An 18,261-nucleotide genomic window follows, 5' to 3' on the forward strand; every position below is an offset into this window, starting at 1 on the left:
TAGTGCGAAGAATAAAAGAAAAGTGGCGGTCGATGTTTAATCGTTGTGCTATGCAGGTCATTGGTGTGTAGACGTGTAAACGTGTAGCGAGAAGCAGAGGTCTCCTTGTAAGAATACCGGAGTGTAGGGCGTTACTGCATCCTCTAAATGTTTATAGGGCATAGGCACGACAGTGCTTCCACCCTTGTTAGGTTCAAAATGGCTCTGAGCACTATGGGACTAAACTTCTGAGGTCATCAGTCCCCTAGAACTTAGAACTACTTAAACCTAACTAACCTAAGGACATCACACACATCCATGCCCGAGGCAGGATTCGAACCTGCGACCGTAGCGGCCGCACGGTTCCAGACTGAAGCGCCTAGAACCGCTCGGCCGCACCGGCCGGCACCCTGGTTAGGTCTTCAGTTCGCAATATCGGGTGATAACTAACATTATTTATAGGCGTCTCTGTACCTGTGATCAGGCAGATGCTTTCAACTGAAATAAAGAGTCCTTTTAAGCATTCACCCACTTTTCGTGTTTCTAAATGTCAGCGTGATACATGATTCACGTTCACGGCATGAGGGGGGGAAAAAAAAAAACAGTGAAGCACCCAGAAGGGGACTGGAACGAAATGAAACTTCAGGGGCTGAGAGGCGTGTGATATTATTCCAGTGTTACAAAATCGAGTTAAGTTTCTAAATTGTCAATATAACGTTGCATACCCCCTCTGGCTTGTATGCATGCACTGATTTAGTTTGAAGGGGAGTCATGAGACCGTTGTATTTTCTTCTTAGACAAACTAGCCTACAACTGCTGCTAATGGTGACTGATATCCTGGTTATTGACGGTAGAATGAAGTTGACGATTGAGCTGGTCCCACACGTTCTGTCAGGACAGATGTGGGGATCTTGCCGGCCACGACAGTACCCCAACTTCATACAGACAATTTGTAGACACACGAGCAACATCCTGTGGAAAAAATTCACCATAATGAAGCCACATCAGAGTAACACATGAGTGCGCAATATGTCGGTGTTGTGCTTGTGTGATGTCAGAGTTCCTTCAATACCAGCGATGACCTGCAATCATACCCCATGGTTCCCCCAAGCCATTGCACCAGAAGTGAAATCACTTTGACTCTCCAAAACAGTCGAAGAATGGGACCTATTCCTATATCGCCACCACACTCGCTGACAATGGTCATCCAGGGTAGTGCAGAACCGCGGTTTATCGCTTAACACCATGTGACGCCAGTGATCAACAGCTAGTGCTTCCCGGACACAGTACCGCTTTAAAACGCAACCTTTATGTGTTGTATTAACGGTAGCATATGCGTGGCAACAGTAATTCCCTAGTCCGGCTACTGCTGAAGTCCTACCAATGGTGCGGGATGACAGAAAGTGTTTCAAAGAGTCCATTACTTGTTCTAGGATGGCAGGCGCACATATGAAGGGGCACAATGTGCTTGGTACACAATATGGCAATCATTGTGGTGATCAGATGTGGTCTAACGGAATCTCGCGTACCTGCCCTCACGTTCCGACGCAGTCAAACATCGGTCTACTATCACATCTGAATGCCCTAAACATCTGGATATTCCACGATTCCACCAGACGACGAAACGGAGATACAGAATAAGTTTCAAACCCTGTCAGATGCCAGTAAAGCTTCCTCTCCCGAGTACACGGCACAGCCGCGTCCTTCACAGTGATCGCTATACGCACGACGCTGTTCATACCTATTGTGTAGCCTATTAGGCCTGGCAACAAAAGTAATCTCGAACAACACTAATGCACATCCGTGTCGCCGGCCGGAGTGACCGAGCGGTTCTAGGCGCTACAGTCTGGAACCGCGCGACGCTACGGTCGCAGGTTTGAATCCTGCCTCGGGCATGGATGTGTGTGATGTCGTTAGGTTAGTTAGGTTTAAGTAGTTCTAAGTTCTAGGGGACTGATGACCTCAGGAGTTAAGTCCCATAGTGCTAAGAGCGATTTGAACCATTTTTGAACTCCCGTGGCAGAAAGTTGCAACTCTAATCGTTTATAAAACTCGCCGATGGTGTGTACATGTACGAAGTTTCATTGGCATTCGATCTTGCCTTCTGGCTGTTTCACTCTTTTTGTCAGGTACCGTAATTGACAGTTGTCTGGAAGCTACGAGGGGAACTCAGTAGATAATGCAACACATTTTTTTTCCTCGGCCAATTTTAGTTGAAAAAATGTGGAATTTGTTGAGGGACATCGTCGAATAATACCGCATCAGCCCCATCATCTCATGAAGTTCCGATAGGTGGAGGCGCTATACGTAGTCTTCAACATGTCGTCTGTAACGGAGGTGCGTTCCAAGCAGAGAGCTGTGGTTGAGTTCCTTTTGGCAGAAAACCAGACCATCGCAGATATTCATAGGTGCTTGCAGAATGTCTATGGAGGTTTGGCAGTGAACAACAGTACGGTGAGTCGTTGGGCGACGCGTCTGTCGTCACAACGTCGCTAAAACTGTCCGATCTCCCTCGTGCTGGCTGGCTGCACACAGCTGTGACTCCTCGTTGCCAAAAAAGTGTAAACGAACTTCTTCTTCTCCATCCCAAAGCAAGACCTCACGCAAGTCTGCGCACTTGAGAGGAACTCACGAAACTTCACTGAACTGTTCTTCGGCATCCACCCTACAGCCCGCATGTCGCATCTTCCGACTTCCATCTGTTTGGTCCAATGAAGGATGCATCCAGCGGGAAGCAGTACGTGGATGATGGTGAGGTTACTGATGCAACGAGTCGTCGGCTCCGACGTCGACCAGTAGAGCGGTACCATGCGGGCATTCAGGGCCTCACAGTAGGATGGTGTAAGGCCGCCCCATCACATTGAATGGAGATTATGTTAACAACTACAGTTTTGTAGCCAGAAGAGTTGGGAATAGTATGGTGTATTACACTGAAGCGCAAAAGAAACTGGTACAGCCATGCGTATTCAAATACAGAGATATGTAAACAGGCAGAACTAGTGCCTTGTACAGTTGTTAGATCGGTTATGCTGCTACAATGACAGGTTATCAAGCTTTATGTGAGTTCGAACGTGATGTTTTAGTTGGCGCACGAGCGATGGGACACAGGATCTCCAAGGTAGCGATGAAGTGGAGATTTTCCCTTACGACAATTTCATGAGTGTACCGTGAATATGAGGAATCCGATGAAACATCAAAACTCCGACATCACTGCGGCGGGAAAAGATGCTGCAAGAAGGGGACCAACGACGACTGAAGAGAATCGTTCAACATGACAGAAGTGCGACTCTTCCACAAATGGGTGCAGATTTCAATGCTGGGCCATCAACAAGTGTGAGCGTGCGAACCATTCAACGAAACATCATCGATATGGACTTTCGGAGACGAAGGTCCGCTCGTGTGCCCTTGATGACTGCATCGCACAAGGTTTTACGCCACTCCTGGACCCGTCAACACCGACATTGGACTGTTGACGTCTGGATACATGTTGCTAGACGGACGAGTCTCGTTTCAAATTGTGTCGAGCGGATGGACGTGTACGTCTATGGAGACAACCTTATGAATCTATGGACCCTGCATGTCAGCAAGGGACTGTTCAAGCTGGTGGAGGCTCTGTAATGGCTTGCAGCTTGTGCAGTTGGAGTGATGTGGGAAACCTGATACATCTAGATACGACTGTGACAGGTGACACGTACATAAGCATCATGTCTGACCACCTGCATCCATTCATGTCCATTGAGCATTCCGACGGACCTGGGCAATTCCAACAGGACAATGGGTCACCCCAGAGGCCCAGAATTGCTACAGAGTGGCTCCAGGAACACTCCCCTGAGTTTAAAAATTACGCTGGCCACCAAACTCCCCAGACATGAACATTATTCAGCATATTTGAGATGCCTTGCACGTGCTGTTCATAAGAGATCTCCATCACCGCGTACTCTTACGGATTCATGGACAGCCCTGCAGGATTTATGGTATCAGGTCCCTCCACCACTACTTCAGACACTAGTTGAGTCCATGACACGTCGTGTTGTGGCACTTTTGCGTGCTCGCGGGGCCCCTAAACGATATTAGGCAGCCGTACCAGTTTCTTTGGCACTTTAGGGTACAATCGTGAATAAATCCATCATGTTGTTGTTGTGGTCTTCAGTCCTGAGACTGGTTTGATGCAGCTCTCCATGTTACTCTATCCTGTGCAAGCTTCTTCATCTCCCAGTACTTACTGCAACCTACATCCTTCTGAATCTTGGTCCCCCTCTACGAATTTTACCCTCCACCCTGCCCTCCAATGCTAAATTTGTGATCCCTTGATGCCTCGGAACATGTCCTACTAACCGATCCCGTCTTCTAGTCAAGTTGTGCCACAAACTCCTCTTCTCCCCAATTCTATTCAATACATCCTCATTAGTTACGTGAACTACCCATCTAATCTTCAGCATTCTTCTGTAGCACCACATTTCGAAAGCTTCTATTCTCTTCTTGTCTAAACTATTAATCGTCCATGTTTCACTTCCATACATGGCTACACTCCATACAAATACTTTCAGAAACGACTTCGTGGCACTTAAATCAATACTCGATGTTAACAAATTTCTCCTCTTCAGAAACACTTTCCTTGCCATTGCCAGCCTACATTTTATATCCTCTCTACTTTAAGCATCATCAGTTATTTAGCTCCCCAAATAGCAAAAGTCATTTACTACTTTAAGTGGCTCATTTCCTAATCTAATTCCCTCAGCATCATCCGACTTAATTCGATTAAATTCCATTATCCTCGTTTTGCTTTTGTTGATGTTCATCTTATATCCTCCTTTCAAGACACCGTCCATTCCGTTCAACTGTTCATCCAAGTCCTTTGCAGTCTCTGACAGAATTACAATGTCATCTGCAAACCTCAAAGTTTTTATTTGTTCTCCATGGATTTTAGTTCTTATTCCGAATTTTTCTTTTGTTTCCTTTACTGCTTGCTCCATATACAGATTGAATAACATCGGGGAGAGGTTACTACCCTGTATCACTCCCTTCTCAACCACTGCTTCCCTTTCGTGCCCCTTGACTCTTATAACTGCCATCTGGTTTCTGTACACATTGTAAATATCCTATCGCTCCCTGTATTTTACCCCTGCCACCTTTAGAATTGCAAAGAGAGTATTCTAGTGAACATTTTCAAAAGCTTTCTCTAAGTCTACAAATGCTAGAAACGTAGGTTTGCCTTTCCTTAATCTTTCTTCTAAGATAAGTCGTAGGGTCAGTATTGCCTCACGTGTTCCAATATTTCTACGGAATCAAAAACTGATCATCCCCGAGGTCGGCTTCTACCAGTTTTTCCATTCGTCTGTAAAGAATTCGCGTTAGTATTTTGCAGCTGTGACTTATTAAATTGATAGTTCGGTAATTTTCACATCTGTCAATATCTGCTTTCTTTGGGATTGGAATTATTATATTCTTCTTGAAGTCTGAGGGTATTTCGCCTGTCTCATACATCTTGCTACCAGATGGTAGAATTTTGTCAGGACTGGCTCTCCTAAGGCCGTCAGTAGTTCTAATGGAATGTTGTCCACTCCCGGGGCCTTGTTTCGACTCAGGTCTTTCAGTGCCCTGCTTTCAGAAAAAATTGTGTAGCATTATTTATTGAAGCTCCCTTGTATAAACTTGTTGGAAGTGGAGCGCTGTAAGCCGTTGCTGTTGGCTAATAGTGTTTTGCAATTATCTGTACTATGCCTGTTAAAAAAACATATCGATATATCGACGAATTTCCCATCGATATATCGATATACAAAAAAGTTCTCCGATGTTTTCCAGAGTCAAGAAGGATATGTTTTTAAATATCTACATATCGCACCCCCGACATCGATAGTGCCGGTGTGTGTGTACCTGCAGAGCAGCGGCCCCCCGCTGTCGCCCTGGCAGGCGTCGCGGCCGCCCTGCCGCAGCCCCGCGCACAGCTCGCCGCCGCGCTCGTCCTCCGCGTGTGTGCAGCGCTCCAGCACCGGCACCCTCACCTCGCGCAGGTGGTCCGCTGTAACACAACACCACACACACACACACACGTCTCTTACACAACTGGCATCGTCACGGCACAAGCAGTAGCAGCTCGCAGGCACGGCGCTACACCCAAAACTGACGTCGTTTGCCCACTTACCACACGTAGCTTGGACTCGGCTACTTACACTACTGGCCATTAAAATTGCTACACCAAGAAGAAATGCAGATGATAAACGGGTATTCGTCGGACAATTATATTATACTGGATCTGACATGTGATTACATTTTCACGCAATTTGGATGCATAGATCCTGAGAAATCAGTACCCACAACAACCACCTCTGGCCGTAATAACGGCCTTGATACGCCTGGGCAATGAGTCAAACAGAGCTTGGATGGCGTGTACAGGTACAGCTGCCCATGCAGCTTCAACACGATACCACAGTTCATCAAGAGTAGTGACTGGCGTATTCTGACGAGCCAGTTGCTCGGCCACCATTGACCAGACGTTTTCAATTGGTGAGAGATCTGGAGAATGTGCTGGCCAGGGCAGCAGCCGAACATTTTCCGTATCCAGAAAGGCCCGTACAGGACCTGCAACATGCGGTCGTGCATTATCCTGCTGAAATGTAGGGTTTCGCAGGGATCGTGTGAAGGGTAGAGCCACGGGTGGTAACACATCTGAAATGTAACGTCCACTGTTCACAGTGCCGTCAATGCGAACAAGAGGTGACCGAGACGTGTAACCAATGGCACCCCATACCATCATCACGCCGGGTGATACAATTGTATGGCGATGACGAATACACGCTTCCAATGTTCGTTCACCGCGATGTCGCCAAACACGGATGCGACCATCATGATGCTGTAAACAGAACCGGGATTCATCCGAAAAAATTACGTTTTGCCATTCGTGCGTCCAGGTTCGTCGTTGAGTACATCATCACAGGTGCTCCTGTCTGTGATGCAGCGTCAAGGGTAACCGCAGCCATGGTCTCCGAGCTGATAGTCCGTGCTGCTGCAAACGTCGTCCAACTTTTCGTGCAGATGGTTGTTGTCTTGCAAACGTCCCCATCTGTTGACTCAGGGATCGAGACGTGGCTGCACGATCCATTACAGCCATGCGGATAAGATGCCTGCCATCTCGAATGCTAGTGATACGAGGCCGTTGGGATCCAGCACGGCGATCCGTATTACCCTCCTGAATCCACCGATTCCATATTCTGCTAACAGTAATTGGATCTCGACCAACGCGAGCAGCAGTGTCGTGATACGATAAATCGCAATCGCGATAGGCTACAATCCTATCTTTAGCAAAGTAGGAATAGTGATGGTACGCATTTCTCCTTCTTACACGAGGCATCACAACAACGTTTCACCAGGCAACGCCGGTCAACTGCTGTTTGCGTATGAGAAATCGGTTTGATACTTTCCTCATGTCAGCACGTTGTAGGTATCGCCACCGGCGGCAACCTTGTGTGAATGCTCTGAAAAGCTAATCACTTGTATATCACAGCATCTTCTTCCTGTCGGTTACATTTCGCGTCTGTAGCACGTCATCTTCGTGGTGTAGCAATTTTAATGGCCAGTAGTGTATATTGTGCATTTCCTAGTGCTAAAATTAAATAGCAGCACTGTCCTTGTTTTCCGCTTGAGAAACACCAGGTAAGGTATAATGTATGTTTAAATATGTAAACTTATTTCTGTGATTTTTGTAGTGAAATGTTGGTATTTTCGGTTTGCTTCATGTTGCACGGAGGAGATCCTGACAAGTGATACGTCGGTGTTCCAACGGCGCAAGCAAGTCGGCAGTGCGGGTCACTATCCCGTGAGAGCCGACGGTCCGCGGTCTGCGTGAACATTGGGGCACCATTGTCAGCATCATCTCTGCGCTTTGTTAAAAATTGATTTTGAAATGAGTATACAAAAATGTATGTTATACATAAGGTCTTGAACTTGCATGACTGTTGTATGTTATCAGCAATCGTAAAATAATCTGAATGTAAACTTAATGTGTGTCAACTACGTCTACTGAAAATATACTGAAGTTAGTGAAGTTCGATTTCTTACAAGAAAATTCTAGAAGGCCTCAGACTGATGTTTATTCGAAGGTTATCTCTTCTATTTCTATCCGATAGTGACTGATGAAACCAATTTTGAAGTTGTTGATGGATAAGGTAATTTCGATAAAATACCGCTCGACGTGATATGGACCCTCCACGGTAGCCGAGAGCGCTAACGCGCTGCTTCCTGGACTAGGGTATGCGCGCGGGCCCCGGATTGAATCCGCCCGGCGGATTGACGACTTCGGCCGGTATGCTGGCCATCCTGGATGTCGTTTTTAGGCGGTTTTCCACATGCCACTAGGTGAATACCGGGCTGGTCCCCCAGTTCCGCCTCAGTTACACAACTCACAGACATTTGAAAAACGTTCGCACTATTTCATGACTTACGCTAGATACAGACAGCTGGGGTACACTAATTCCGTCCCGGGGGATTCGGGGTGGCGGCGGGAAGGGCATCCGGCCACCCTTTGCAACTAACATGGCCAAATCCGTCATAACAAAGGAGACCTCGCGTTCGAGCGGGACAAAGGCCCGAGAAAGAAGGAAAGAAAGAAACTGCTCGACGGGATATAGGCAACAGTGAAGGGTTTCCTCATTGTGGAAAGTGCCCGACTTAAGTTTAGAAAGCGTTATATCACCGAAAACAGCTGCCTGCGTCTAGTGTAAGTCATGAAATAGTGCGAACGTTTTTCAAATGTCTGTGAGTCGTGTAACTGAGGCGGAACTGGGGGACCAGCCCGGTATCTGATCTCGGTGGTCATTTAAGTAATCGATATCGTTATGCAATGTTTACCTTCGTCTTAAAATCTGTGAGGCTTACTGACCAACATTTTGGATTAAAGAGATATCTGACTGATAAATGAACATTGGAACTTACACGCATAATAATTATTACTGTTTCCCGTCAGTTAATGAACAGTATTTAAGAAGAAAGTAATCGGAAGTGATATATTTTGACTTTAAGCATGAGAACTGTTAAATAATATCCCTAGTCAATCAGATTTTATCTAGTGGATGTGTCATTTAGCGCAGCGAAAGGCTATTCTTACACGACGAAGACAGTTTATTAAAAATCTGAAAAAAATAGTCACTTCTCATCTGAGCAGATAAAACGAGCCTGATATTCATGGATTTAACGGGAAGTGGAATATATTTACGACAAAGGAAGATATAAAATCATTTATGAAGTCATTTTCTAATGTCGTGTAGTTCCGCCTGTAAAGGTCATCTACAGCGTGGGCCAAATAAAAGTGGCACGGAGAACAGAGCAGAGAGAAGGAAATAAAGTAGTAATCTGACAACAGCAGCTGTTGAAAGTGACCACCACTCCGGTCTCGAGTTATAAGACGATTTATGAAAAAGTCTCTCCGAAGACCATTCACAGCGGGGGGAAAAAAAGTCGACACTGCCGCCAATTTGGCAGCATTTAACTTCAATGACTGCCTAAAAGGCATTATAGAAGTTACAAACGCTCTCGAACTAGAGATCGGGTAGCCTGTTACAATTTCTGCACAAAAGCTGACGAAAAGTATACCCACCGAGCAGAGCAGCAGATGACAGAAACTGCCAAACAGGCCCGCAGGACCACCATGGCAACGAAGAAGATGGAGGACCTTCTTTTGGATCTGGAAGGTTTATTGCATGCTCCAGGGATCGATGACTAGACGCATGTGTAACTTAGCTACAAAAAAAAGTAACCCAAAATTTTAAAACTTTTTTCCCGAAGCTGTATTTTTCAAATTGGCTGGAAATGAAACTTGAGAGCAGTGCATACAATTTATTCGGAATTTAATGCCGGAAGCTAAACTCAGTTCTCTTATCAGCGTTCGTAGCCGTTTAGTGCTACCTTTAAAAGTCGACATTTTCAAAAGTTGACATTTTAGGTGCAAGCTTTTCTCTACATTTTATGGGCGAAGAAAATGACATATTTTTGTTTTGGACAAATGACCTTCTTCTTATAAATTATTATTTTCAATTTCCATCTGACTGCTGACAGAAAATACATTGAAAATATCTTATACCAAATATTTTTGTTACACGTCCAGTAGGAGTGCATCGGGAATTTCCGCCGATAACTAATGTTTAGGCTGCAAAGGTAAAAGATTTCATAAAGACAAAACTGTGCGGAATATAACTTTATAATCAGATTTAGCGTTTATTTTATATTTCACCTGAAAAAAACACACGAAAATCAACTAATTTTCTTGGGTTAAAAGAAGGCTATCCTCACAAACGTGGCTTACACACAGGCGAACTTGCGTCAACGAACGGGAATTACCTCTTGTGTAAACGGTAGGCGAGTGCGAGCGAACTGAATTTGATTGTGTTCGGTTCGCATTCACTCGTGATCCACTGGCTGTCGGTCTGTTAGCGAACCATCAAAAGATGTTCTTGTCCTCTCCGCTTCGGCGCTAGCTGTACAGAAAACTTCTGCCTGGTACCTTGCTAATTCTGTTGACGTGGGTTGCGTGAGCAATGCAGTGTTATGAAGAGAATGCAATCTTGCTGACAGAAAAATATAGATATCATAGGTACTATGGGAGGAGTCATAAGCACTATATTTCAGATTTCATTAATCGTACTTGATTGACATTATTTTGCTTTTAGGTACTCAAACAAAATTCTTGAAGTGCTTTGCATATGTCACTGCAGACATCAGAAACTATACGAGATATAGCTGCTAGTGAAATGTGAAACCATCACTAACGTATATGACTCCAGTTGCTAAAAACCACAGTGTAAACGTTAGCCTTTCTTCAAGTTATGTTGATCATAAAAAATTAACGTTCTACTTTTAAATATCCTCCTCAATTGCGACGGGAAGCTAGCGAAAAGCGCCCATTGACATATGCTCAGACTTTAGAATCAAGGAAACCAAGAGCTGCAATTCAGTGTCAAGTGCATACCGTCCACGCATTTCACGCTTACTTACAAAGTCAGACACTTTATTTTTTCTTTTCCTGTTCCTCTTTGCTTATTCCCTCAACATCAGTGCGTTCGCCACGCAAAATAATCCTTTGTCTGTATCAAAGTTTTGCATTGTCTCTCAATCTATAATATAATCCTGTGCGACGATTATTAGCGAGAAAAAACATTAATGAAGAGTTCATAGGCTATGCTTCGATCGTGTTGTCCGTCCTTTCTTCACAGATACAAGCGAATGGTAGTTAATACAAGCGAGTTGTTTCCGAATCCTCATTCGCTTCTGTTCGCTTCCATTCACTTCGGTGTAAACCAGGCATAAGCACGCCCCTTATCCCTTTGAGAGCCTCCACACAGGACAGACTGGTCGCAGCAATCCATCACCACGACACGTGCTCTATCCGCGAATCGCATATCGCAACGGGCGATCGCTGATTGCTCCTAATTCCCAAGCAATCTAATCAATCGCATACGATGTGTGGTAACATGTCTCCATGGCTAATACACGTTTGTCTACCTAATAAGTGTGATTTTGTCTTGTTTCGTTTCGTTAAGCCCGCCTGGAGTACGAACTTACGTTAAAATTTATTGTTATTTAGGGAGCCCGAACCAGTCTTAGTTAAGGCGCAGTTACCACTTAAGAAGGAAAACAAATGTTAATGCTGTTAGAATTTCCAGTTCTTAGCATATTCAAGCTTGTGCAGTAGAAGTAGCAAGTCACTGAAGTTCATAGTACACACTGGACGCCAGATGACGATTTTGAATTATTTGTGAAACAATAGACGGATTATAAACGTTCTAAACTCCGAAACAGAACGAGGTAATGTTAAACCGACGCCCGCCCGGCTAGCCGCGCGGTCTAACGCGCTGATTCCCGAGCGGGAAGGCGTGCCGGTCCCCGGCACGAATCCGCCCAGCGGATTAGTGTCGAAGTCCGATGTGCCGGCCAGCCTGTGGATGGTTTTTAAGACGGTTTTCCATCTAGCTCGGCGAATGCGGACTGGTTCCCCTTATTCCGCCTCAGTTACACTATGTCGGCGATTGCTGCGCGAACACTGTCTCCAAGTACGCGTACGCCATAATTACTCTACCATGCAAACATTTGGGGTTACACTCGTCTGGTATGAGACGTCCCGGGGGAGGAGGGTGAGGGGAGAGGGGGTTCACTGGGGGCCGAACCCCACAATAACTTTGGGTTCAGTGTGGGGTGGCGGTGGGGTGGGTGGACTGCTGTGGCCTGTCTTCGGGTTGGGAACCACTGAGGGCTATGGCGGGACGAAGCCTCTCCGTCGTTTCTAGGTCCCCAGTTTAAATACACAATACACACAACGTTAAATCGACATTTTAATATAGATGTTTAGGACATACCTATTCTACGCCTACTTAAGGGACTCTTATTTCATATAATCTAATTCTCCCTCATACAGTTTGCAACAAGAGTCACAGAAACCAGTAGTGCTGTTATCATTAAAATTTCTATACAAACAACGATATTGCAGTTCCATTTTACAGCTTATTATTTAAAATTGAGATTTCCTCATTACAGGGTTTTTCCTTCAACATAAACATAAGCTCGGAAGTTTTAACATCCTAATACAAGTATTCAACAGTCTTCCTTAAAAATATTCTCACATAATTAATGGGTCACTTTTTGAAACCCTGTAATTGTGTCCCATTGCGACGCAAAAGATTGAAATTTGGCTCAAAGGTGCCTACAACCTATCTCTGTAATGGGACAAAAGCGTGGCGTTCTGCAATGTTACTCTCGGACACGGCGACGGTTCAAACAGAAAGCTGACAACACACGCTAAGAAAAGGCCAGACCTGAGAAGTTTATCTGGGGTGTAAGGTGGGTCAATGATGTCACACTGGCACCAAACACCACAACTCTTTCGAACTCCACAGGGGACGTGTCACACGATGCGAAGGCCGTTACACCCGCTGTTGCCCACATTTCACCTCATCTTTTGACTCCTCTGTGATGGAGCTCAGAACTGCGACGCCCACGTTAAAATCACCCAGTTTTCTTATGGGTGGCCGACGGAAATATTTCACACACACTGCCGCTGAGAATCGACACGGAAAGGCCTCAGAAGGTGGCATAAAAAGCGTCAATGAAACGACCCCTTCTCTTGGAGCGTTGATTTGCACATATTCCGTGCTCGAAAACGAGTTTTCAGTGCCGCGAGCAACAGGACGACGTTCTCGACAACGTTTGGCACTGCTGGCACAACTTCCTCGCGAGGGTGTTTATCTTATACTTTCGGCGTCGTTTAAGAAGGGATTTTTCGAAAGTTCATCTCGGAGACGGTGAAATAGGGACTGAAAGGTTTTTTGAAAACATGTCGCTAGTAAGGCAATTTTGAAGCTAAACTACGAAAATCGGTATCTGGTTTCTCGGTCAGAAATAAAGAAATGCTTGTTTCAGCATTTTTTGAAATTTAAACCCTGTGGAGAGACAATAGTGGTTGAAAGATTTTTTGAAAATAATTCATTACTAAAGAACTACTAATGATTTCTAAAGCTGGATCTATGAAAATTCGTATTTGAGTTCTCTGTTAGAAGTAAAAAAAAAGTGTAATAGTGCCTTTGGAAATTCAACCCCTACAGACAAGTTTTATGAAATATTTGATTAAGAATGTATTTTTAAAGCTAAATCTATGAAAATTTGAATTTGGCGTATTGGTTGAAATGAAAAATACGTGTTTCACTTGTTTTAGAAGTTGAACCCGTATGGGGGAATGGGGGTGAAAGAGAGGATGAAAATTTTGCAGTTTTAATGGAAGTATTTCATTATGGAAGCATTTTTGAAGCTACAGATGTGAAAATTTTTATTTGGCTTCTCTGTTAGAAATAAAAAAATACACTTTTCATTGTTTTTGGATACTCAACCCCTTAGGTGGTGAAATAGAGGGTGGTGAAATGTTTTATGAAAATATTTCATTGTGAAAGCATTTTTAAAGCTATATCTATATATGACAACTGATATTTCGTTTCTCAGTTAGAAATGAAACAATACATGTTTCAATGTTTTTGGAAATTCAGCCCCTAACGGGGTGGAATAGGGCCAGACTGAGGCCAGACTGATTCACTGACCCACCAGCGCCCAGCCCAAACCCCTAAAAACAGAAACTTTAAATCTGCCTAAATACTGTAAGCATCTTTCAATAAGGGATTTTTCAAAATTATATTTCTAGCCCGATGAAATTGGAAATGAAAGGCTTTTTGAAAATTTGTCGCTATTAAGGCAATTTTGAAACTAGAACTACGCTAATTGCTATTTGGTTTCTCAATCAGAAATAAAAAAATCCTCTTAAAGAAACCGGTATTTCACTTCTCGATTAGACACAAAGAAATATGTTTCAGAGGTGAAGTTTCTATGGGAACACCACCACAAGAACGCAGAAGGTGTGAATTATTAATAAAAACCTTGGACTCCAGCTGTCAGACTCGCTTTTTGGTCAGAAGTACATTCGGCAAAAACCACACTTCTATGACCTTATTTAACGTGAAAAGTTTAGAAGATGTTGCAATTTGTGAAGGGCTTAAAAAATCGACGAACGAAAAAAAAGGTTGTGCAGACCATACAGTCTACGCGAGAGAAGCAGTGGGCGCCAAGCTTATATGTATGTAATATTAAATAATGTTGGTGAAAGGACAGCGTTGTAACAGATCCTCGCTTATTGTAAATTTCTGCGAAAATATGCATCGATTTTAACTTGGCATGTGTCATCTTTATATTTTTCTTATATTATTTTAATCAAGAGGCCGTCTATATTTGCCACATATAATGCTTTCCAATCTAGATTCCTTGGAACAGTATCACGTGCTTTTTTTTTTTTTTTAAATGAAAAACCATCCACCTGAGGCTGGACAAATCTACGTATCCCCTGCTGTTGGGAAATGGCTGACTATGACACCCGGGCAGCTTGGAAACTTCGAAGTCATCAAATAATACGTGCAACTTCCTGTACGCCTCTTTATTATGGAGATTACCTCTGTTTTGTTAGGGTTTGGCTAATGTCTCCGTTTCCAAAAGTTCTCATTCAATAACGTGAAGTCACACACAGTCCTTGATATCTTTCTTCTGTCACATTAATGCCAGGTTTCCTGTATAGGAGATTTTCTTTGAGCTAGTGGGTGGCATGTCACCCATACAGAAATTTAACAGAATGGGAACCAAGAGTGATCCTTGAGGCAGGGTATTGTTCAAGGTTCTCCGAATGTCCTTAATCCGTTTAGAAGCGACAACACTGTTGTCAAAACTTGAGTGACAAATTCCACTTAGCCGTACCTGGGGGACATTTTTCTGTCGTTGTTAACACATCACCTATCGAGGATAAAGCATTTCTTCTTGCGCTAGTTGTTGAGGCATTTGATAGTACGCAGAATCCTAGGTATATTCGAATGTGTTCAGAAATCCTTGTGATAGCGAGCAGAAGACTGCCCTCAGGCGGAAGGCCGCTACTTTCAGTAAAGCTTTGTAAACTATTCGTAAAATGTGGGAGAAGGTAAGCGCAATAAATATTTACTTCAGCTCACTACTGTGGATGATAGTCTCATAACAAGAAAAACAAGTGTTTTCGGCACCACGGTCATATGACTGCTTCTCTTGTCTGAGTAAAATCGGGTAGCAGGAGTGTAATAACCGTCGCAGAGTCCGTCTAGTATCACATCCGTGAAAAATACAGGAATACGTTATCGGGAACTGGAAGGGAAAACGGAAATTCCATCTTTATATAGCACCTGTAAGTGCTTAAAATAGAAAAAAAGTAGTATGCTTTACCTTAAAATCTTGTGTGTTAGTAGAATAATGCATGTAACAAAATATAAGAAGTGAATAGGGGCTCCGCAGTTCATGCGTTCTAAGGGCTTTGTGAGACGTCAAACCGGTTCTGCGGCGAGACGCTTTTGTACACTACCAAAACATATCTTCTTTAAGACAAAAGCAAAAACCACTATGAACACCTGTAAAACACGTGAGAGTGCAGGAAACGTAGGAAATGGTCATTGTTAAATGACCTTTTCGTGCAATACAGACCAGTGACCACTCTGAATAAAATGTTTTCGAGCTTCCAGCCTCGTCAGGTGGTTAAAATACCACGAGCTTTCGACCAAGCTCTCCTTCACCATTGTCAAGTGGAATGACTGCTGATTCTGGTACGGATAGACGACGTTACAGCGCGAAGCCCTTTAGTTCCAGCTGTTGCAGACCTCTTTATGGACAGTTTTGAAGTATTACCTTACACGCGGCCCCATTAAAACCAATTTGTTTCTTCCGACTGGTTGCTGAAAACTTCTCGAATTCTGAGAACATCTCAGCAGCATTAACAGTAACATCCAACACTCTACGAAAGTAGAGAAAGACAATGCACTGCCCTTCCTTGACGTCCTTGTCCGCCAGAAACGCAACAGATACCTTGGCCGTAGCGCCTACAGATCGATCCCTGCACGCCAGCAACCATTATGACCCAGCATAGAAGCGCGTAACGTTACAAATATTGGTAATGATGCAAAAACGATTGGTTGGTTAGTTGGTTGGTTGGTTTGGAGGAAGGAACCAAACAGCGAAGTCATCTGTCCCAACGGATTAGGAAAGGATGAGGAAGGAAGTTGGCCGTGCCTTTTAAAAGGAACCATACCGGCAATTGCCTAAGCGATTTAGGGAAATCCCGGAAAACCTAAGTCAGACTGGCCGTACGCGGGTTTGATCCGTCGTCCTCCCGAATACGAGTCCAGTATGCTAACCACTGCGCCATCTTGCTCGGTATGCAAGAACGATATCAGATGCCAACAGCTTGCCCCATGAGCTGAATCACCTACGCAAGGTCTTCAGGAACAACGCCTACAACGTTCGCCGAAATTCGGAGAAATTTTCTAAAATACCAAGATTCTTGCATTTAAGAAGTCTGAATAAAAATAGTAAGAAAGTGCCTATATTTGTGCTATAGATACCACCACATATTTGCCTCGGATCTGAGGGCTCGGCAAAGCATGAAGCCTGTCACATTCGAGGTAGCGTACAAAATGCATCTTTAATACTCATTTGAGACATTTATGTGTACAGATGTGCATTTTATTACTCTTATATTACATTTGTTACAGGTCGTATGTGCTTTTTGCAAGGCACAATCGGTACGTTATTTACGCTTTTTCGGCTTCCTTATTTCTACTCATTGCTTGCATTGTGTTTGTGTTCACTGTAAGGCAAAACTTTATCTAAGATTAATAACCATTTATGTCATTTGCACTACAGGTATTACTCTACCTAAGCTTAATAAACAATTACATCACTTACATCTATATACTAATCACACTGTCTGTATCTGTTTCAGGATCTGAGTCTGTTTCTGTGTTTGTGTCGGTGTCATTCCAAGTATCCTTTCCAGTGCTTGTGTGTTTGTCCTTATTTGTTTATATGATTGTTCTTGTTTATATATTTAATGTAAAGTTATGCCATTCAGTATGTATCAATCGTCTGGCTGTCATAGAATTTGTCCTGTGTTGTGACACTCAGTTCGGGTTGTATGTGTGTGAGTCTGTCAGTGTAAAGAAATGTTTTCAAAAGTTCCTAATTCTCCACAAGAGCACCCGGCTGTTCGGCTGAAACCAAACTGATGGAGATGTTCTGGGTATGGACAGTGCTATGTGCAGGATCTATATGTTTTAGCCTCATTGGTTTCTTCATGATTGGAAAAAAGGTATATGTGGTGTCACCGCCAGACACCACACTTGCTAGGTGGTAGCTTAAATCGGCCGCGGTCCATTTAGTACATGTCGGACCCGCGTGTCGCCACTGTGTGATCGCAGACCGAGCGCCACCACAAGACAGGTCGCGAGATACGGAAGAGCACTCGCCCCAGTTGTACAACGACTTTGCTAGCGTCTACACTGACGTAGCCTTTCTCTCATTTGCCGAGAGACAGTTAGAATAGCCTTCAGCTAAGTCCATGGCTACGACCTAGCAAGGCGCCATTAGCCTTACATAGTTTGATAGTTATCGTATGAAATGTCTCATCAAGAACGTTGTAAACCAAAGGAAGACATAAAAGTTAAGTATTCGAGGAACTGCATACTTTTCTTATTAACATTCACTACTTATCCTGTTCCAGAATTCACGCCCGTCTGCGTTAGATAGCGTGCATTTCGGCCTCCTCTATCTACAAGGTGTTGGCACCTTTGCCAACACATCATTGGCGACGAGGATGGGATCACTTTGCCATCATCACAGACCACAAACCTTTGACGTCGCTTTTCCATCCGAACAAGCCTGTACCTCCGCGTACAGCGCAGAAATTCATTCGCTGGT

This window comes from Schistocerca serialis, chromosome 2 (assembly GCF_023864345.2).
Source record: "Schistocerca serialis cubense isolate TAMUIC-IGC-003099 chromosome 2, iqSchSeri2.2, whole genome shotgun sequence".
Classification (NCBI taxonomy): Eukaryota; Metazoa; Arthropoda; class Insecta; order Orthoptera; family Acrididae; genus Schistocerca; species Schistocerca serialis.